The sequence below is a fragment of the Artibeus jamaicensis genome, unplaced genomic scaffold (assembly GCF_021234435.1).
Source record: "Artibeus jamaicensis isolate MK-2021 breed Jamaican fruit bat unplaced genomic scaffold, CSHL_Jam_final contig_1410, whole genome shotgun sequence".
Taxonomy (NCBI): Eukaryota; Metazoa; Chordata; class Mammalia; order Chiroptera; family Phyllostomidae; genus Artibeus; species Artibeus jamaicensis.
Window position 1 is genome coordinate 761,545 of NW_026521281.1, and position 22,507 is coordinate 784,051.

Here is a 22,507-nt window from a genome sequence, read left to right on the forward strand (position 1 = left end):
TACAATTTAGTTGTAATTCCAGATTGGTCCTGGGAGGGAGTTACTGTGGCTTCCATTTAGTCCTCTGCCATCTTGTGCCTCTTATCTCAGTTTTTTTTTAAATATTTATTTATTGGACTTCCGCCAAGATGGAGGTAGAGGTGGATGTGCCGTACCTTCTCACACAACCAAGTTTAGGGACAACTAAATATTAGCATCAGAAAACACAACCAGAACACGGAAAACTGAACTTTTCGGAAGTCCGCTAACAACAAATTCTTCAGCCCGGGGCGAAACCGGCGTCTGGTGAGGAGTTGCAAAGGAGGGCTCGGTCGGGCCTGGGTGCGGAATCCAGACGTGCGAATCCGGATGCGCAGGTTCCAGACGCAGGATTGGACCTAGTGAGCGACCGAGCGACCCACCGGGTGAGCGACTGCGGAGGAGACAGTGGGGAGGCGGTGCAGTGTGTTGACTGCGGTTGCCTGATTGCGAGCGAGCGAGGGAGTGGGCGGTTGGACCGGCCGCGGCGGCGATAGAGGGCGCCGAGGCGATAGAGGGCGCCGCCATTTCCCCGCTCTGACCACGCCCCCACATACAGCGTCACAACCCAGCGACCTGGGAGTCCAAGGCGCCGCTTCTCACATTTAAAGGGCCAGAACAGACCAAAAATGTCGCAGGAAGACCTCAAAGCCCCAGAGATAAATCTAAGCGACGAAGAAATAGCAAAACTCTCAGACGCACAGTTTAAAACACTGGTCATCAGCTTCCTCACAGATCTGGTTGATTATAGCCACAAATTAGAGAAACATATGAAGGCTAAATTAAGGGGAAATGAATGGAATTCCACAGGAAACCCATAGAGATGAAAAGGAAACTGGGACTCAAATCAATGCAGTGGACCAGAAGAAAGCAAATAATGGCCAAACAGAAAAGAGTCAAGGAGCAAGAATTCAAAGAAATGAGGAGAGTCTTAGGAACCTCCAGGACATATTTAAACGCTCCAATATCCGAATTATAGGGGTACCAGAAGGGGGAAAGACACAACCACCAGTAGAAAAATTATTTGAACAAATAATAAAAGAAAATTTCCCCAATCTGGCAAAGGAAATAGACTTCCAAGAAATCCAAGAAGCCCAGAGAGTACCAAAAAAGTTGGACTCAAGAAGAAACACACCAAGGCATATCATAATTACATTAGCCAAAATTAAAATGAAGGAGAGAATCCTAGAAGCAGCAAGAGCTAAGGGGACAATCACCTACGAAGGAGTCCCCATCAGACTGTCAGCAGATTTCTCAAAAGAGACCTTACAGGCAAGAAGGGGCTGGAAAGAAATATTCCAAGTCATGAAATCTAAAGACCTACAACCAAGATTGCTCTATCCAGCAAAACTTTCATTTAGAATGGAAGGACAGATAAGGTGCTTCTCAGATAAGACCAAATTCAAGGAGTTCATCATCACCAAGCCCTTATTATATGAAATGTTAAAGGGACTTATCTAAGGAAAAGAAGTTAAAGAAACATGAACAGTGAAAGAACAAGCTCACAGTTATTAACAACCACACCTAAAACGAAAGCAAACTAAAAGAACAGCTAGATCAGGAGTGGAAATACAGAAATGAAGATCTCAAGGAGGGTTAGCAACAGGGGAGTGGGAGGAGGAGATGGGGGGAGAAGGTACAGAAAATAAGTAGAATAGACAGTAGATAGAAAATAGATGGGGGGGGGGCAAGAATAGCATGGGAAATATAGAACCTAAAGGACTTGAGACACATGGACATAAACTAAAGGGGGGTAATGGTGGGGATGGGGGGGCAGGGTGGAGGGGAATGAAGGGGGGAATAGAACAACTGTAACAGCATAATCAATTTAAAAAATAAATACAAAAATAAAAAATAAAATTAAAAAAAAGAAAAAAATATTTATTTATTTATTTGTTTGTTTGTTTACTTATTTATTTATTTATTTCTACAGAGAGGGGAAGGGAAAGAGAAAGAGAGGGAGAGAAACATCAATGCGTGGTTGCCTCTTATGCACCCCCCCCCCAAACTACAGACCTGGCCTGCAACCCAGGCATGTGCCCTGACTGGGAATTGAACCAAAAATCCTTTGGTTCATAGGCCTGTGCTCAATCCACTGAGCTACACCAACCAGGGCTGATCTCAGTTTTTTATGCTACTATCACATCCTAAATTTTATCATAATGTGAAATTTCTCCCCTTCAGAAATTCCTGTTGAAATACCCTACTCTGATCAAAACTTTCTATCCTTAGACTTCAATACTCCAGTGCTTTCACTATACCTTTTAGATTTCATCATGATTTAGAGAACTGACCCATACATACTTTCTCCCTTTCTTCTTTTCCCCTTACTCCTGCACCTATTTTTTTCCTATCCAAATTAGAATCCATGGTTCAGATCTTGCAAATGCATGGTAATATTGTTCCCTATTGACTTTTCTCTGCAACCATTAGACAAATCCCAAACATGCATGACTATATCCCCTCAATTCTTGCACATGGCTGTCAAGCACAGCTACAGAAAGTCATACAATGTGGCATATCACTATCACTTTAGATAAATTGTGACAAATGAACCCTTTAAACTGCCAAAGGATCCTGCCTGACTGGTGTGGCTCAGTTGATTAGGCATTGTCCCACAAGGTGACGGATCACAGGTTTCATTCCCAGTTGGGGTACATGCCTGGGTTGTAGGCTTCTGTCGTAGTTGGGGCACATACAGAAGGCAACCAATTGATGTTCCTCTCCCTGTTTTTCTCCCTGCCTTCCCCTCTCTCTAAAAATAAATATTAAAAAAATAATAAACCACCCAAGGATCCTATAATATATTTCTTGTGAATTTACTTCTCCATTATCATCAAATCTCAATTTCCATTGACCATCCTCTCACACTCAGCAAATGACCTTGTCTTCCTTCTTCACAGATAAAATAGAAGCTCTCAACTAGAAACAACCTCAACTTTCCCCCACCAAATGCATAGAGTATCTATTTGCACAAAACCCATCTCCTTCCTCCTCTTATATAAACCTCACTTACCACCTATAATTTCTTTCTCCTTCCAGCATTCTTAGTATATTGAAGTATTGATTATCCCCCTTGGGCTGCTGTATTTTCAACCTAAGTGTATTGAAAGAATAGTCTACACAACTCTGTCTTCTTTTCCTCATTATTCATGTACTTCTCAACCTCCTTCAATGTGGTTTGAACCTCAGATACTCCTAAATGTGCTCTTGCTCATATCAATACCACAGAAAATCACTAAGCTCACTCAATGGCCACTTCTAAGACCTCATCTCATTGACATCTCAATAGCATTTAATGCAGAGATGATTACTCTCTACTATTTTGTCAGAAACTTGTACTATATGCAAACTTTAACTATAAGAATTCTTGAAATATTTCTCCTAATGATCTTCTTTCTTCTTTTTTTCTGTTTTCTTCCTGAGATATCTCACATACACCTATGTATCCAAGTATCACCTGTGTACTGATTTTTTTAATGCTCATTATAAGAAATTCAAGCAATACAGAAAGGGACAAAGAAGAAAGTAAAAAAATCACCTTAAAATGTCACACTACAAAACAGCCACCATTAATATTCAGTGAAAAATTAATTCAGACATTTCCCAATGAGAAAATGTTGTTATTAAGTTCTCCTGTGAGAAAATGCAGTAGTGAGCAATTTTCTTCTGTCCCCTGGGTGGTGATTTTCTTCAAATCAGGCTTTAAATCTGTCTTTGCATATTATGTTCCTGTTTACTTTTTTCTTTAGTATGTTTGCATAATAGCCCGCTTCTTTCCATCTTGCTCATACTTAAATGAAAAGTGGTGTTCAGTTCACAATTTTCTCTGGTATGGGGTAGATGAATTCTCCTGCATACTTACCTTACCTAAAAATTTTCTGCCCCCTTCTGAGAACTACACTGTAAGCACTGTATCTAGCCATCCACCTCACTGTACCTGAAGGGTTCACAGAATGGTGGTAGTAGTGGTGGTAGGGAATAGTTGCTTTTTGCTGACAGCCTACCCACCTTTAGGCCAATCAATAACTAAGAGGATTATGGACACTATTGCTCATTTAGATCACTTCTCATTCCTCCACAAAATTAAGGATTCCCTGAAATACCTGCATAAGAAAGGTTGAGCAGGAAATTTTTGTGGGTATTCCAAGGACAGTAATTGCCACAACATAAACAGGGGATGCCCATGAATCTTTTGGTTATATGGATCTAGAGAGCAAAAGAGAAGTACAGAGTGGAAATATAAATTATGCTGTCAGCTGCCAGGGAAAAACATGGTGGTAAAGTCAAATCACACAATTTCCCTTCTCCAATGCCTGCTAAAATGAACCCAAAAGAAAAATAGTAAAATCCAGCAAAAAGCACACCAAGCCACAACAAAACATGGAAGAAACCTCATGCCATAAATTTGAAAAGTGATAGAGCCCTGACCTTTCTACCAACTATTCACTCTGCAGGTGTGAGAATTCATCCACCCCATTTCAGAGAAAATAGGGACTTAACATGGCTTTCCATTTAAGCATGAGCAAGATGAAAAGAAGGAAACTATTATGCAAACGTAGTAAAGCAAAAAAGTAAACAGGAACATAATATGCAAAGACAGGTTTAAAATCTAGTTTGAAGGAAATCACCACCCAGGGGACAGAAGAAAATTGCTCACTACTGCATCTTCTCAAAGGAGAACTTAATAACAACATTTCCTCATGCATTGGGAGATGTCTGAAATGATGTTCACATAATATTAATGGAGGCTGTTTTGGAGGGTGGCATTTTAAGGTGATTTTGTTTTTTATTTTCTTCTTTGTCCTTTTCTGTATTGCTTGAATTTCTTATAATGAGCCTTTTTTAAATCAGCACACAGGTGAACTTAGATCTGTAGGTTTGTGTGTGATGCCTCAGGAAAAAAGCATAAAAAAAACAGACGAGCATTAGGAGATATGTGTGAGGAATCTCTATTTAATGATTGTATACAGTAAAATTTTACTGGTAAAATAGATCCAGAAGGGTATCCAAAGAATTGGAAGAAAATGTAGGGATGTTATACCAATTAAGGTAAAGACAGAAAGTGGTTGAAATGGGAGCAATAAATATATTTTATTGATTATGCTATTATAGTTGTCCCATTCCCCAACCTTTATTCCCCTCCACCCTGCATACCCCCTCCCAACCACATCTTCCCCAACTTTAGTTTACATCCATTGGTCATACATACAATTTCTTTAGCATTTACATTTCCTATACAATTCTTAACCTCCCTCTGTCTCTTTTCTATGTACCATTTATGCTACTTATTCTCTGTACCTTCCCCGCTCCTTCTCCCACTGATAATCCTCCATGTAATCCCCATTTCTGTGATTCTGTTCCTGTTCTAGTTGTTTGCTTGGTTTGTTTTTGTTTTCATTTTGTTTTGTTTTTAGATAACTTGTTAATAAATGTGAGTTTGTTGTCATTTTACTGTTCATAGTTTTGATCTTCCTCTATTTCTTGAATAAGTTCCTTTAATATTTCATATAATAAGAGCTTGGTAATGATGAACTCCTTTAACTTGACCTTATCTGGGAAGCACTTTATCTGCCATTTGATTCCAAATGATACCTTTGCTGGATAGAGTCATCTTGGAAGTAGGTCCTTGCCTTTCATGACTTTAAATACTTCTTTTCAGCCCCTTCTTGCCTGCAAGGTTTATTTTGAGAAATCAGCTACTAGTCTTGTGGGAACTCCTTTGTAGGTAACTGTCTCCTTTTCTCTTGCTGCTTTTAAGATTGTCTCCTTATCTTTAATCTTGGCTAATATAATTATGATGTGCCTTATTGTGTTCCTCTTCAGGTCCAACTTCTGTGGGACTCTCTGAGCTTCCTGGACTTCCTGGAAGTCTATTTCCTTTGCCAGATTGGGGAAGTTCTCCTTCATTACTTTCTTAAATCAGTTTTCAATTTCTTGGTCTTGTTCTCCTTCTGGCACCCCTATGATTCAGATGTTGGAACGTTTAAAGATGTCCTGAAGGTTCCTAAGCCTCTCTTCATTTTTTTTAATTCTTGTTTCTTCATTCTGTTCTGGTCTGGTTGAATGTTAATTTCTTCCTTCTGCTCCAAACCATTGATTTGAGTCCTGGTTTCCTTCCCATGACTGTTGGTTCCCTGTAGATTTTTCTGTATTTCACATAAAGCAACCTTCATTGCTGCCTGGGTTTTTAAAATGACCTTGAAGTACCCAGTGAGTTCCTGGAGCATCTTGACAACCAGTGTTTTGAACTGTGTATCTGATAGGATGGCTATCTTTTCATTGATTAGTTGTATTTTTTCCTGGAGCTTTGAACTGTTCTTTCATTTGGGCCATTTTATTTTCTGTCTTAGCGCACCTGTTATGTAGTAAGAACTGGAGTCTTAGGTGTTCACCAGGGTGGGGCAACTCATATGGCTGGGTTTTGATGCTGTATGTGGGGGAGGGGTCTGAGAGAGAAGAATGCCACTTGCTCCACTCTCTGCTGGTTTCAGTCACTTCCCTGGCTACCCACAATCAAATTGGGCCCTTTTGGTGCTGATTCCTGGGTGGGTGGGTTTGTGTACATTCTAAAACTCTGTGGGTCTCTCCAACAAACTCCTGTGAGGCTGGGAGTTTCTCCTGCTGCTGCTTCAACCCCCACAGGAGTTTTCAGTCAGAAGCTTTGAGGCTTTATTTCCCTGTACTAGAACCCTGGGTTCTGTGGTGTACCCCAGTCCCCAGTTGTTCCTCCCAGTTTATCTGCACGTGAATGCGGGACTGCCCACCCTGCCGTCATCACCTCATCTGGTCCACCAGCCACTGCCTTGCCGTGAGTCCTCTCCACCTGGCTGCCCATCTCCATCCCTCCTTCCAGTCGGGATGAATGTTTTTTCTTTAACTCCTTTGTTGTTGGACTCCCATACAGTTCACTTTTCTGTCAGTTCTGGTTGTTTTTTGTTTTAAAATTTTTGTTGTCCTTTTGTTTGTGTGAGGAGGCACAGTGTGTCTACCTACACCTCCATCTTGGCCAGAAGTCCAGGAGTAATAAGGTTTATGTTGAATCCTAATGAGAGGTTAATGAGATGAAAACTAAAAAGTGGCCATTGAGTTTATTAACTTATTGGTCATTAGTTTCTTATCAGAAGTACTTTTCAGGGAATTGTAGAGACCCAGCTAGACTGACATGGTTTGAGAAGTACATGGATATTGAGGATATGAGGACAGATCCACATCAACTATTTTTCTAATATACAAAAATTTATTTTTATTGTTGTTCAATTACATTTGTCCCAATTAATACTCATGAGATGGAGCTATTAGAGGTGGAAAGGTTTTAATACAGAAACATAGTGGGATTAAAGCAAAATTTTCAAAATGCAGGAAGGGAACTAAGTGCAGGTAGTGGGTGATATTTAGAGAGCAGGAGGGAAGGAGACTAGGTTGTAGCAAATGAGGATAGGTTTATATATTTAATGGTAGAAAGTCATGTTCATCTATGTTGTAGTATGTCTGAGTATTTCATACCTTTTTATGGCTGAATAATATTCCATTGTATCGATATAACACATTTTTAATTCATTCATCTGTCAATAGACATTTCACTATTGCAAATAGTGCTACTATGAATAGTCATTACCAGTATTTATTTAAGTACCTGCTTTCAGTTTTGGGGACATATACCTATGAGTGGAGTTGCTTAGTCATATGGCAACACTATGTTTAAATTCTTGAGGAACTGCCACACTCTTTTCTATAGTGTCTGCACCATTCCACTCACTTATCAGCAATATACAGAAGTTTCCATTTCCTTTTTTTAAAGATTTGATTTATTTTTAGATAAGGGAAGGGATGGAGAAAAAGAGAAAGACAGAAAGAAACATCAGTGTGTGTTTGCCTCTCACGTGCCTCCTACTCCGGACTTGGCCCACAAACCAGGCATGTGCCCTGACTGGGAATGGAACCAGTGACCCTGATTCACAGACTGGCACTCAATCTATTGAGCAACACCAGCCATTGCCATATCCTTGCAAATGGTAGTTATTTTCCATTGTTTAAAAATAATTGTAGCAATCTTCCAGCCAAGATGGAGGTGTAGGTGGAAATACTGTGCCTCCTCACACAACCAAATTTAAAGACAACAAAGACTGAGAAACAAAAACACAACCAGAACACACAGAAAATTGAACTGTACAGAAGTCTGACAATGAACCATTCATCCAGACCAGTAAGAGGGATGGAGTCCACAGCTGGCTGAGAGGGGTCGTGGCAGGAAAAAGTGGTGGTTGACAGACCCAGGCACTGGGAGGAAACAAGCAGACACTGTGAGGCGTGCAAGGTGGTTGGCTGCCCCTGGATACACATTCGCGTGCAGATAAACCAGGCAAAAAACAGGCAGTGAGCCCTGGCTGGTGTAGCTCAGTGGATTGAGCGCGGGCCTGCGAACCACACGATTGCAGTTCGATTCCCAGTCAGGGCACATGGTTCCCTGCAGGCCAGTCCCCAGCAGGGGACACATAAAAGGCAACCATACATTGATGTTTCTCTCCCGCTCTCCTTCCCCCCCTCCCCCTCTAAAGATAAACAAAATCTTAAAAAAAAACAGGCATTGAGACACACTGCACAACCCAGGGCCCCAGCAAAGGGAAATAAAGACTAAAAGCACTATTGCAGGGTTGAGGTTCCAGGAGAGACTCCCAGCCTCACAGGAGAGTTTGTTGGAGAGACCCACAGGGTCCTAGAACGTACACAAGCCCACCCACCCAGAAACCAGCACCAGAAGGGCCCAGTTTGCTTGTGGGGGGCTGAAATCCAGCAAAGAGCAAGCAAGTGCCATTGTTCCCTCTCTGACCCCGCCCACACATATGGCTTCACAACCCAGCCAGGGTGTGTTGCCCCACCCTGGTGAACACCTAAGGCTCCACCCCTCACAAGTAACAGGCAAGACATGACCAAAAAATTATGGCTCAAATGGAAGAACAAATCAAAGCCCCAGAGCCAATTTTTAAGCAACCAAGAGATAGCCAACCTATCAGATGCACAGTTCAAAACACTGGTGATCAGGATGCTCACAGAACTGGTTGATTTTGGTCCCAAATTAGATGAAAATATTAAGGCTACACTAAGTGAAATGAAGGAAAATGCACAGGGAACCAATAGTGATGGAAAGAAAACTGGGACTCAAATCAATGGAGTGGACCAGAAGGAAGAAAAAAAGGACCAAACAGAAAAGAATGAAGAAACCAAAATTCAAAAAAATGAAGAGAGGCTTAGGAACCTCCAGCACATCTTTAAACGTTCCAACATCCAAATTATAGAGGTACCAGAAGGAAAAGAGGAACAGCCACAAGTAGATAACTTATTTGAACAAATAATAAAGGAGAACTTTCCCAATCTGGCAAAGGAAATAGACTTCCAGGAAGTCCAGAAAGCTCAGAGAGTTCCAGAGAAGGTGGACCCAAGGAGGAACACACCAAGACACATCATAATTGCATTAGCGAAGATTAAAATGAAGGAGAGAATCCTAGAAGCAGCAAGAGATAAGGGGACAGTCACCTACAAAGGAGTTCCCATCAGACTGTCAGTGGATTTCTCAAAAGAGACCTTGTAGGCAAGAAGGGCCTGGAAAGAAGTATTCCAAGTCATGAAAGGCAAGGACTTACATCCCAGATTGCTCTATCCAGCAAAGCTTTCATTTAGAATGGAAGGACAGACAAAGTGCTTCCCAGATAAGGTCAAGTTCAAGGAGTTCATCATCACCAAGCCCTTATTATATGAAATGTTAAAGGGACTTATCTAAGAAAAAGAAGATAAAAAATAGGAACAGCGAAAGGACAGCAAACTCACAGTCATTAACAACCACACCTAAGACAAAAGCAGACAGCTTTCGTCTGCTTTTGTCTAACTGAGCAGACAGCTAGATCAGGAGCAGAACCACAGAAATGGAGATCACATGGGAAGTTAGCAACAGGGGAGTGAGAGGAGGAGAGGTGGGGAGAAGGCACAGAGAATAAGTAGCATAGATGGTGGGGAGAAAATAGACAGGGGGTGGGCAAGAGTAGTGTGGGAAATGTAGAAGGTAAAGAACTATGACACATGGACATTAACTAAAGGGAGGAATGTGGGTTGGAGGGAGTGTACAGGGTGGAATGGAATGAAGGGTAGGGAATGGGACAACTGTAATGAAATAACCAATAAAGTATATTTTAAAAAAGAAAAAAAATAATTGTAGCAATTTTAGTAGGTGAGAAGTAGCATCCCATTGTAGTTTAGATTTGCTTTCCCCAAATGTCTAATGATACTAAGCATCTTTTTACATGTTTGCTATTTGTATGTCTTTTGTGGAGAAATGTCTATTTGAGGCCATCTTTTAATTGGGTTATTTGTCTTTCTGTTAAATTGTGAAAGTTATTTATACATCTTGATGTTAGCCCCTTATCAAATATATGATTTGCAATCATTTTCTCTCATTCTGTAGTTTATTTTACTTTTTTATACTGTCCCTTGATAAATAAGAGTTTTTAATTTCCACAAAGTTTAGTTTCTCTTTTTCTTTCTTTTGATGCTTGTCCTTTCAGTGTCACATATAAGAATTCATTGCCAAATCCAAGGTCATAAAGATTCACTCTTATGTTTTCTTCTAAAACTTTTATAGCTTTAGCTCTTACATTTAGGTGTTTGGTCCATTTTTAGTTGATTTTTGTACGTAAGCAAGGATGTCACTGTAGCTAGACTAGAGTAAATGAAGGGATAGTAGAAGAGGTCAGACAGTTGACAAGGGAAACAAGTAAGAATTTGTAAGCTTAACAATGATATGATTTTACTTGTATTTTAAATGTCTTTTTGAAATTAAAGAAACTGTTGCAAAGACAGTCCATAGAAGTTTCATGTACATCTAGTTTTCTGTAATGGATGGATCTTACATAATCATAGAACAATATTACATTGTTCAGACACAGAGATAGAGATAGAGAGAGAGAGGAGAGAGATGAGGAATTTGATGTTCTTGTACCATTGTGTATCATTTTATATCATTTTATCACATGTGTAGATTCATGTATTCACCACAATTAGGATACAGCACTCTTACACCTTCAAAAATGTTTTTCTCATGACTTCCCTTTATAGTTACACTCCCTACTTTTCCCTACCATCATCCCTAACCCCTGCCAACAAATAATCTTTTTTCCTTTTCTCTGTATTGTTATTTCCAGAATATTATATAAATGGGATTATACAAGATTGGCTTTTTTCCTTTAAATATAATAATGCTGAGACCCATCCAAGTTGTTGCATGCATCAGTAGTTTGCTACTTTTGGTAGCAGAGTAGTATTCAATGGCATGCACCACAGTTTGCTTAACCATTTACCTATTGACATACATTATGTGATCTTTTGGGATTGGCTTTTTTTCCCCCGCTCATCATAATGCTCTTGAGGTCCATGTAAGTTGTGTGTATCAGAAGATTATTTCCAGTACTTGGTTATTACAAATAAAGCTTCTGTGAACATTTGTGCACAGGATTTTGTGCAGACATATGTTTTCAATTCTTTAGGGTAAATGCCTAGGAGTTGAATTGCTGGATTATATAATATGGGTATGTTCAGATTTTTTGGAAAAAAATAAAATCTTTTCCAGGGTGGATGTATCATTTTCACATTCCTACCACCAATGTATGACATATCCGTTTTCTCCTCAGTTTTGTCCTCATTTGTATTCTAATTTTTTATTTTAGCTATCCTAATAGATGTATAGACATATGTCATCAGAGTCACAATTTGCCCTAATGGCTACTGATATTGAACATCTTTTTATGTGCTTATTTGCCATATATATTCTCTTCTGTTAAATGTCTCTTCATGTTTTAAAGTAATTTTTTATTGCTCAATTACAGTTGACATACAATATTATATTACTTTCAGGTGTACAGCTCAGTATTTAGACATTTATATAATATTGCTCTCTCTGTATCTACAAGTCTGCTTTTGTTTTGTTTTTTCACTTATTTTGTTCTTTAGATTATGCATATAAATGAAATCATATTGCATCTTTCTCTGACTGACTTGCTTCGGTCAGCACAATACACTCTAGGTCTATCCATGTTGTCATGAATGGCAATATTTCATTCTTTTTATGGCCAAATAATATTCCATTATATATGATGAGTCCAAAAAAAAGTCCAGAAAAAGTCCAGCCATTGTTAATATAATGAGAGTGGTTTGCGTGAAATCAATGTAACCTGGCAGCCAAGGAGAGTGGACTGGAATGCACATGTGTGAACAGTGATGACTTCACTGTACTAGTCGGTGAGGACAGCAGATGCCATTGAATGAACATATGTACTGTGTGGTTGTCACATTCAAAATGACTGAGTGAGTAGAGCAATGACTCTGCATCAAATTTTTCATTAAGCTTGACTATTCCCCTGCAGAAACTGTCTGGATGATTCAGAAGGCTACGGCTATGGGCTACTGGGGATTGGAAGCTTCATCATGACAGTGTACCCACTCATGCACCATGTCTCATGCAGAGTTTATTGGTGAAATATCAAATCACTCAGGTGATTTAGTCTCCCTACAGCCCAGATTTCGTGCCCTACAATTTCTGTTTTTTCCCAAGACTAGAATCAACTTTGAAAGGCAAGAGATTTCAGTCCATCGATGAGATTCAGGAAAATATGATGGGGCAGCAAATGGCAATTGGGAAAACTGTGTGAGGTCCCAAGGTGCCTACTTTGAAGGGGATGGAGGCGCCATTGTCCTTGTACAATGTTTCTTATATTTTGTATCATCTTCAATAAATGTCTCCATTTTTCATATTACATGGCTAGATACCCTTATGTACCATTTCTTTATCCACTCATCTATTGATGGACACTTATCTTGCTTCCATATTTTGGCTATTGTAAATAATGCTCCAATGGACATATGTATATAAATGTCTTTTCAAATTACTGTCTTGGGTTTCTTCAAATAAGTACCCAGAAGTGAGATTGCTGGGTCCTTTGTTGTCTCTTGTTGTAGCCCTTGTTTTAAAGTCTATTTTGCCTGATATAAATATTGGTAACTCAGCTTTTCTTTCTTTGGTTCCCATTTTCATGAAATATATTCTTCTATCCCTTTTACTTTCATCTGTGCTTGCCTTTCAATATGAAGTGAGTCTCTTGTAGAATGCATATGTGTGGGTCTTGTTTTCTTATCCATTCTGCCACCCTGTGTCTTTTGATTGGAGTATTTAAACTATATGCATTTAAAGTAATATGTATTTATTGCCACTTTATTATTCATATTTTTAACCATTTATCCTCTCCATATTATCCAATAAGACCCTTTAACATTTCATGTAATACTGGTTTGATGATAATGAACTCCCTTAACTTTTTCTAGTCTGGGAAGCTCTTTATCTGTCCTTCGATTCTAAATGATAGCTTCGGGGGGACTTCCACCAAGATGGAGGCGTAGGTGGAAAAACTTTGCCTTCTTGCACAACCAAATCTAAAAACAACAAAGTTATATCAATAATAAACACAGCCAAACCACAGAAAATTGAACAACACAGAGTCGGACAATAACGAACCACTCAGCTAGACCAGTAAGAGGGGCAGAGCCAGCAGCGGAGCCGGTCAGGCAAAAAAGATCCACCGACCCAGGCAGCCAAGGGCAAATCCCAGGTGTGGGGTAGCGACGGGTGGACCCAGTGAAGGCACAAGGCGGCTGGGTGACAGTGGTCACACATTCACACGCAGATAAACCAGTGAAGGAGTGAGCAGTGACACAGACCACGAAGGCCCCAGCAGCGGGAAGCAGCAGAGGGGACCGCTATTGCTGCCTCTCTGACCCCGCCCCCACATGCAGCATCACAAACCAGCGACATGGGTGGCCCTGCCCTGGTGAACAACTAAGGCTCCTCTCCTCATATGTATACAGGCACGAACAGACCAAAACATTATGACTCAAGAAGAACACCTCAAAGCCCCAGAGCCTGTAAATCTAAGTGACCAAGAAATTGCCAATCTATCACATGCACAGTTCAAAACACTGGTGATCAGGATGCTCACAGAATTGGTGTATTTTAGCCACAAATTAGAGGAACATATGAAGGCTAAACTAATTGAAGTGAAGGGAAATGCACAGGAAACAAATAGTGATGGAAAGGAAACTGAGACTCAAATCAAGGCAGCAGACAAGAAGGAAGAATAAAATGACCGAACAGAAAAGAATGTAGAAAGAAGAATTCAAAAAAATGAGGAGAGGCTAAGGAACCTCCTGGACATCTTTAAACATTCCAACATCCGAATTATAGGGGTACCAGAAGGGGAAGAGGAACAGCCACAAGTGGAAAACTTATTTGAACAAATAATAAAGGAGAACTTTCCCAATCTGGCAAAGGAAATAAACTCCCAGGAAATCCAGGAAGCTCAGAGAGTCCCAAAGAAGTTGGACCCAAGAAGGAACACACCAAGACACATCATAAGTACATTAGCCAAGATTAAAATGAAGGAGAGAATCCTAGAAGCAGCAAGAGATAAGGGGACAGTCATCTACAAAGGAGTTCCCATCAGACTGTCAGCTAATTTCTCAAAAGAGACCTTACAGGCAAGAAGGGGCTGGAAAGAAGTATTCCAAGTCATGAAATCCAAAGACCTACAACCAAGATTCCTCTATCCAGCAAAGCTTTCATTTAGAATGGAAGGACAGATAAAGTGCTTCTCAGATAAGATCAAGTTCAAGGAGTTCATCATCACCAAGCCCTTATTATATGAAATGTTAAAGGGACTTATCTAAGAAAAAGAAGATAAAAAAGATAAACAGTGAAAGGACAGCAAACTCACAGTTATTAACAACCACACCTAAAACAAAAGCAAACTAAGAAGACAGATCAGGAGGGGAATTATAGAAATGAAGATCACATGAAGGGTTAGCAACAGTGGAGTGGAAGAAGGAGAAGGGGGGAGAAGGTACAGAAAATAAGTAGCATAGACAGTAGATAGAAAATAGATAGGGGGAGGGTAAGAATAGTATGGGAAATATAGAATCTAAAGAACTTGTGACACGTGGTCATAAACTAAAAGGGGGGAATGGTGGGGAAGGGGTGTGCAGGGTGGAGGGGAATGAAAGGGGGAAATAGAACAACTGTAATGGCATAATCAATAAAATATATTAAAAAAATAAGTGATAGCTTTGCTGGACAGAGTAATCTTGGTTGTAGGTCCTTACTTTTTATCACTTTGAATATTTTGTGCCAATCCCTTCTGGCCTAAAAACTTCCTGTTGATAATCCAACTGACAGCCTTATAAGGGTTCCCTTGTAGGTAACTAACTGCTTTTCTCTCACTGCTTTTAAGATCCTCTCTTTGTCTTTAACCTTTAGCATTTTAATTATGATGTGTCTTGCTGTGGCCCTGTTTGGATTCATCTTCTTTGGGACTCTCTGCACTTCCTGGACTTGTGTGTCTTTTCCCTTCACAAACTCAGAGAATGACCTTTTTGTTCACAGGCTGGCATTCAATCCACTGAGCCACACCAGCCAGGGCTGTACCACAGTTTTCTGATCCACTCATTTACTGATGGGCACTTAGGGTCTTTCCAGCACTTAGCTATTGTAAATAATGCTGCTATGAACACTGGGGTACATAGGATCTTTTCAATTGGTGTTTCAGAATTCACTGGATCAAAAGGCAGTTCCATCTTTATTTTCTGAGAAAATTCCATGCTGTTTTCCACAGTGGCCTCACCAGTCTGCATTCCTACCAACAGTGCACTAGGGTTTCCTTTTCTCTACATCCTCACCAGCACTTGTTTTTTGTTCATTTGTTTATAATGGCCATTCTTACTGGTGTGAAGTGCTATTTCACTGCAGTTTTAATTTGCATCTCTTATGTCTAATGATTTTGAGTATTGTTTCATATCTCTCTGGACTCTCTGTATGTCTTCCTTGGAGAAGTGTTTGTTCAGGTGCTTTGCCCATTTTCTAATTGGATTGTCTGTCTTCCTGGTGTTGAGTCATACAAATTCTTTATATATTTTTGAGATCAAACCTTTGTCCAAAAGCCCTGGCTGGTGTGGCTCAGTAGATTGAGTACCAGTCTGTTAATCAAAGGGTCACTGATTCAATTCTCAGTCAGGGCACATGCCTGTGTTGCAGGCCAGGTCCTCGGTGGGGGGCACGTGAAAGGCAACCACACATTGATGTTTCTCTCCCTCTCTTTTCCCCTCCCTTCCCCTGTGTCTAAAAATAAATAAATAAAATCTTTTAAAAAAAACCTTGTCTGAAGAATCATTGGTAAATATATTTTACCAGATGTTTGGTTACCTTTTTATTTTGCTGGTGTTTTCTTTAGCTGTGCAGAAGATTTTTAATTTGATGTAGTCCCATTTGTTTATTCTTTTCTTTATATCCTGTGACCTAGGAGATATATCAGTAAAGATATTCCTGTGTGGGATATCTGAGATTTTCCTGGCTGTTTTTCTCTAGGACTTTTATGGTGTCATGACTTATACTTTAGTCTTTTATCCATCTTGAGTTTACTTTGATGGATAATATAAGTTGGTGGTTTAGATTCATTGTTTTGCATGTACCAGTCCAGTTCTCCCAGCACCATTTATTGAAGAGACTATGTTTATTCCATTTTATGCTCCTGCCCCTTTTTTTGAATATTAATTGACCATAGAGACATGGGTTTATTTCTGGGCTCTCTATTCTGTTCCATTTATCCATGTGTTTGTTCTTATACCAGTACAAGATTATGTTTATTACACTGGCCTTGTAACATAGTTTGATGTCAGGTATTGTGTTCCCTCCTCCTTTGTTCTTCTTTTTCAAGATTACTAAGGCTATCTGGGGTCATTTTTCATTTCATATAAATTTTTGAAATATTTGTCCTATATCTGTGAAATATGTCATTGGTATTTGGATAGGGATTGCATCGAATCTATAGATTCCTTTGAGTAGTAGGGGCATTTTAATGATATTAATGCTTGCAAATCGCAGAGTCTGCCTCATTTTTGTCCTGTATGTGACGTGCTGGTTTGGACGTCCCTCTCATGTTCAGAAATGGGCTGAGATGAGTCCCTTAAACCTGAGGGCAAACTTTGCCCTCTTTGTCGGCCTTTTAAATGGATGTAAATCTATTTTGCATAAATAAGTCATACAATTATGTCTTCCTTAATTTCTTTCTTCAGTGTTCTGTAGTTTTCTGAGTTCAGGTCTTTTACCTCCTTCATTAGGTCTATTCCTAGGTACTTTATTTTTCTTATTGCTATGTCAAATGGGATTTTTTCCCTGATTTCTGTTTCTGATATTTGTTGACAGTATAGAAAAATGCTTTGTATCCTGCTCTTTGGCAAGTTCACTTATTAGGTCAGGAAGTTTTTTGTTGGAGCTTATGGAGTTTTCTATGAACACTGTCATGTCATCTCCAAAAAAAATGAGTTTTCCTTCCTCTTTGAAATTTGGATGCCTTTCATTTTTTCTTCTTATCTAATTGTTGTGGTGAGAATTTTTAAGTATATTTTATTGATTATGCTATTACAGTTGTCCCATTTTTTGTCCTCTTTATTCCTCTGCACCCTGCACTCCCTCTCCCACCCGTATTCTCCCTGCTTAGTTCATGTCCATGAGTCATACATATAAGATCTTTGGCTTCCCCATTTCCTATATTATTCTTAACCTCACCATGTCCATTTAGTACCTACCATTTATGCTTCTTATTCCCTGTACCTTCTCCTCCATTGTGGTGAAGAACAAAAATTATCTCAAAATGTATCAAAGATCTAAATGTAAAACATAAAGCTATAGTTCTCACTTCAGCAGCACATATGCTAAAATTGGAATGATATAGAGAAGATTAGTATGGCCCCTGTGCAAGGATGACATGCAAATTTGTGAAGTGTTCCATATTTTTGGAAGACATAAAAAGGGCCCAGAGACATATGAAAGGATGCTCAGCATCACTAGCCATCAGAGAGATGCTAATTTAAACCACAATGAGAGATACCACTTCACACTGGTCAGAATTGCCATCATAAAGAAATCAACAAACAACAAGTGTTGGAGAGGATGTGGAGAAAAGGGGACCCTAGTGCATGGTTGGTGGGAATGCATACTCGTGCAGCCACTGTGGAAAGCAGTATAGAATTTCCTCAGAAAACTAAAAGTGGAACTGCCTTTTGACCCAGCAATTCCACTATGGGATTATACTGCAAGAATCCTGAAACACCAATTCAAAAGAACCTATGCACCCCAATGTTCATAGCAACACAATTTATAATAGCCAAGTGTTGGAAGTAACCTTAAATACCCATCAGTAAATGAATGGATCAAAAAACTATGGTACATTTACACAATGGAATACTACACAGAAGAAAGAAAGAAGGAACTCCTACCCTTTGAGACAGCATGAATGGTACCAGAGAGCATTATGCTAAGTGAAATAAGCCAGGCAGTGAAAGAGAAGTACCATATGATCTCACCTATAGGTGGAACCTAATCAACAAAACAAACAAGCAAGCAAAATATAACCAGAGAGATTAAAATAAAGAAAAAACTGACAGTAACCAGAGGGGAGGGGATAATGCAGGAAGAAAAGGGGGAAGGGTTTTCAGGAACACATATAAAGAAAGGATACATGGACAAAACCAAAGAGGGTAGGATCAAGGGTGGGGAGTGGGGATGACTGGGGTGCAGTGGACTGGTGGGGGAAAATGGAGATAACTGTACTTGAACAACAATATTAAAAAGTGAAAAAAGACAGACTTCCGCCAAGATGGAGGCATAGATGGAGACGCTGTGCTTTCTCACACAACCAAGTATAGAGACAATTAAATATTAGCAACAGAAAACACAGCCAGAACACAGAAAATTGAACTTTTCGGAAGTCTGTTAACAACAAATTCTTCAGCCTGACCGGTAAGAGGGGCAAAACCAGCAGCTGGCGGAGCGGGGTTGCACAGGAAAACTCAGTCAGATGGACTCAGGTGCGCAGAACCCAGGCGCAGGGTTGGACCTGGTGGGCAACTAAGTGAGTGACCGCTGGGAAACAGCGAGGGAGCAGGGCTGCGGGTTGACTGTGGTTGCACATTCCTGCGCAGATAGACAAGCGAGGGAGTGGGCGATTGGACGGGACCAAGTGGTCCCCGCTGCGTGACGCAGTGGAGGGCGCGACCCATTTCCGCTCTGACCCCGCCTCCACATGTAGCGTCATAACCCAGCGACTCTGAGTGGCCAGGCCCCGTTGAACCACCTTAGGCTCTGCTCCTCACCCAGCAGCAAGAAACAGCAGAGGGTACCGCCATTTCCTCGCTCTGACCACGCCCGCACATGCAGCGTCACAACCCGCGACCCGGGAGTCCAAGGCCCTGCTCCACACACTTAAAGGGCGCGAACAGACCAAAAATGGCTCAAGAAGATCTCAAAGTCCCTGAGCCTATAAATCTAAGCAATGAAGAAATAGCAAAACTCTCAGACGCACAGTTTAAAACACTGGTGATCAGGATCCTCATAGAACTGGTTGATTATAGCCACAAATTAGACAAACATATGAAGGCGAAACTAATTGAAATGAATGGAATTACACAGGAAACCAATAGTGATGAAAAGGAAACTGGGACTCAAATCAATGGAGTCGACCAGAAGAAAGCAAATAATGGCCAAACAGAAAAGAGTGAAGAAGCAAGAATTTTAAAAAATGAGGAGAGTCTTAGGAACCTCCAGGACATCTTTAAACGCTCCAACATCCGAATTATAGGGGTACCAGAAGGGGGAAAGGAACAGCCACCAGTGGAACGCTTATTTGAACAAATAACAAAGGAGAATTTCCCCAATCTGGCAAAGGAAATAGACTTCCAGGAAATCCAGGAAGCTCAGAGAGTCCCAAAGAAGGTGGACCTAAGAAGGAACACACCAAGGCACATCATCATTACATTAGCCAAGATGAAAATGAAGGAGAGAATCCTAGAAGCAGCAAGAGCTAGGGGGACAGTCACCTACAAAGGAGTCCCCATCAGACTGTCAGCAGATTTCTCAAAAGAGACCTTACAGGCAAGAAGGGGCTGGAAAGAGGTATTCCAAGTCATGAAATCCAAAGACCTACATACAAGATTGCTCTATCTAGCAAAACTTTCATTTAGAATGGAAGGACAGATAAAGTGCTTCTCAGATAAGATCAAATTCAAGGAGTTCATCATCACCAAGCCCTATTATATGAAATGTTAAAGGGACGTACCTAAGAAAAAGAAGTTAAAAAAACATGAACAGTGAAAGGACAGCAAACTCACAATTATTAACAACCACACCTAAAACAAAAGCAAACTAAAAGGACAGCTAGATCAGGAGTGGAAACATAGAAATGAAGATCTCAAGGAGGGTCAGCAACAGGGGAGTGGGAGGAGGAGAAGAGGGGGAGAAGGTACAGAAAATAAGTAGCATAGATGGTAGATAGAAAATAGATGGGGGGCAAGAATAATATGGGAAATATAGAATCTAAAGAACTTGAGACACATGATCATAAACTAAAGGGGGGTAATGGTGGGGACGGGGGGATAGGGTGGAGGGGAATGAAGGGGGGAATAGAACAACTGTAATGGCATAATCAATAAAAAAATTTAAATAAAGAAAAAAGAAATGGAGAAGCAAAAAAGCTCATATACATGATCCATGGACGTGAACTAAGGAGTAGATTGCTGGAGGAAATGAGGGTACTTGCCAGAGGGTGATAGAGGAGAAAAATTTGGGATAGCTGTAATAACATAACCAATAAAATATATTTTTTAAAAAAGAAAAGAAAACATAAGCTATAAAACTTTTAGAAGATAACATTTTCATGACCTGGGGTAGTCTAAAAGTACTTAAACATGATAATCCTTAAAATAAAACTGAGCCCTAGCTGGTGTGGCTCAGTGGATTGAGCGCTGGCCTGCAAACTGAAGGGTTGCCAGTTCAATTCCCAGTTAGGGCACATATGTGGGTTGTGGTTTAGGTCAAGTCCCCAGTAGGAGGTGTACAAGAGGCAACCACACATTGATGTTTCTCTCCCTCTCTCCCTCCCTTCCCCTCTATCTAAAAATAAATAAATTTTTAAAACTGATAGATTGAAATTTATCAAAGCTAAAACATTGCTCTGTGAAAGATACTGGTATAGAGTGGGAGAAAAAAAGCTATAGATTAGGAGGAAATATTTGCAAATCACTTATCCAACAAGGAATTTGGATCCTTAAAGATATAAAAAGATCTCAGAGTTCAATTATAAAAAAACAAACAACTCACTCAAAAATATCAAAAAATTTGAACAGGCACTCATCTAAAAGGATGTTCAGATGGCAAATAAGCACAAGTGGAAGCATTGTACTGAATGCAGACATCCTATAACCATGAAGAAGTAACCTGAATATAAAGATAACACACACACACACAAAGGCAGAACTGAGATAATCAGAACCAAAACTCTAATTAAATTTTGCTTAAAATCAGGACTTCTAGACTTTTAAATTATGTAGCCAATGTTTTATGCTTTTGCTATTTGCTACTTAAAAATTTTTTTTTACTTACTTAAAATATTTTTATGTCTACCACACTTATCAAAATCGGCATCCTTCAAGACAATTCCTCTCACCTCCAGAAAAATTTCCATGGCTGCTTAACGATCTTTCTCCCTTTTTCTTTTGACCTCCTCCAGTCCCAAATTTAAGTTATTCACCTTATCACTTTTCCTCTCTTCCCTTTTCCTCTCTCCCTCCCCCCTCACCCCCGCACAAATCCCATACCCTTGTGACACTTTTGTGTTGTTTTACCTGATTTTCCATTCTTTCCTATTATAGCACTGACCCTTATTCAATGCAACATTAGATATTTGTTACACTGAATTGTGATAGTCAGTGTTACATTTTGTTTCCCCCACAAGATTCTTAGCTTCCAAGTGCCCTTGACTCTTCTCTACTTCATTGTTTCATACTTTGACCCATAAAGATGAGGCTCAGTAGTCTGACTGAGTCTCCAGAAGAGAGACTGAAAGGCATCCATTCAAGCTCTTCTACTAATGCTCGTGCACCCCATGTTTACCTGCCTTTATGACTTTGCTGGAGAGGGAGCCACCTGGGCTCTGTCTACCTGAATCATCTTCGTATTTTCACACATTCCAAATCCTACCTTTTCAAACTCAAGACCTACTCTGGAAGGAGGAAGGGCTGTGATTGACTGGGAAGAAACACATGGGAACTTTCTGGATTGATGACAACATTCTGTACCTTATAGAGGTGTGAGTTGCACAGGTATAGGTCTGTCCGGAAAAAGTCCAGCCATTGTTATTATAATGAGAACAGTTTGCATGATATTCATGTAACCTGACAGCCCAGAAGAGTGGACTGGAATGTGCATGTGTGAACAATGACGACTTCACTATACTGTACTAGTCAGTGAGGGTGGTAGAAGCCGTTGAGTAAGCATGTGTACTGTGTGGCCAACACATTCAAAATGACTGAGCAAGTACAGCAACAAGTCTGCATCAAATTTTGTGTT

At 40.0% G+C, this 22,507-nt stretch overlaps 1 non-coding gene across 1 annotated transcript; it reads left to right on the forward strand.

The window, feature by feature from the left end:
• The first annotated feature begins 17,793 nt into the window (after window positions 1-17,793).
• Window positions 17,794-17,900, forward strand: LOC119055543 (U6 spliceosomal RNA). Its single transcript, XR_005083716.1, has one exon. It is a non-coding gene; the product is annotated as a U6 spliceosomal RNA (small nuclear RNA).
• Window positions 17,901-22,507: the final 4,607 nt, after the last annotated feature.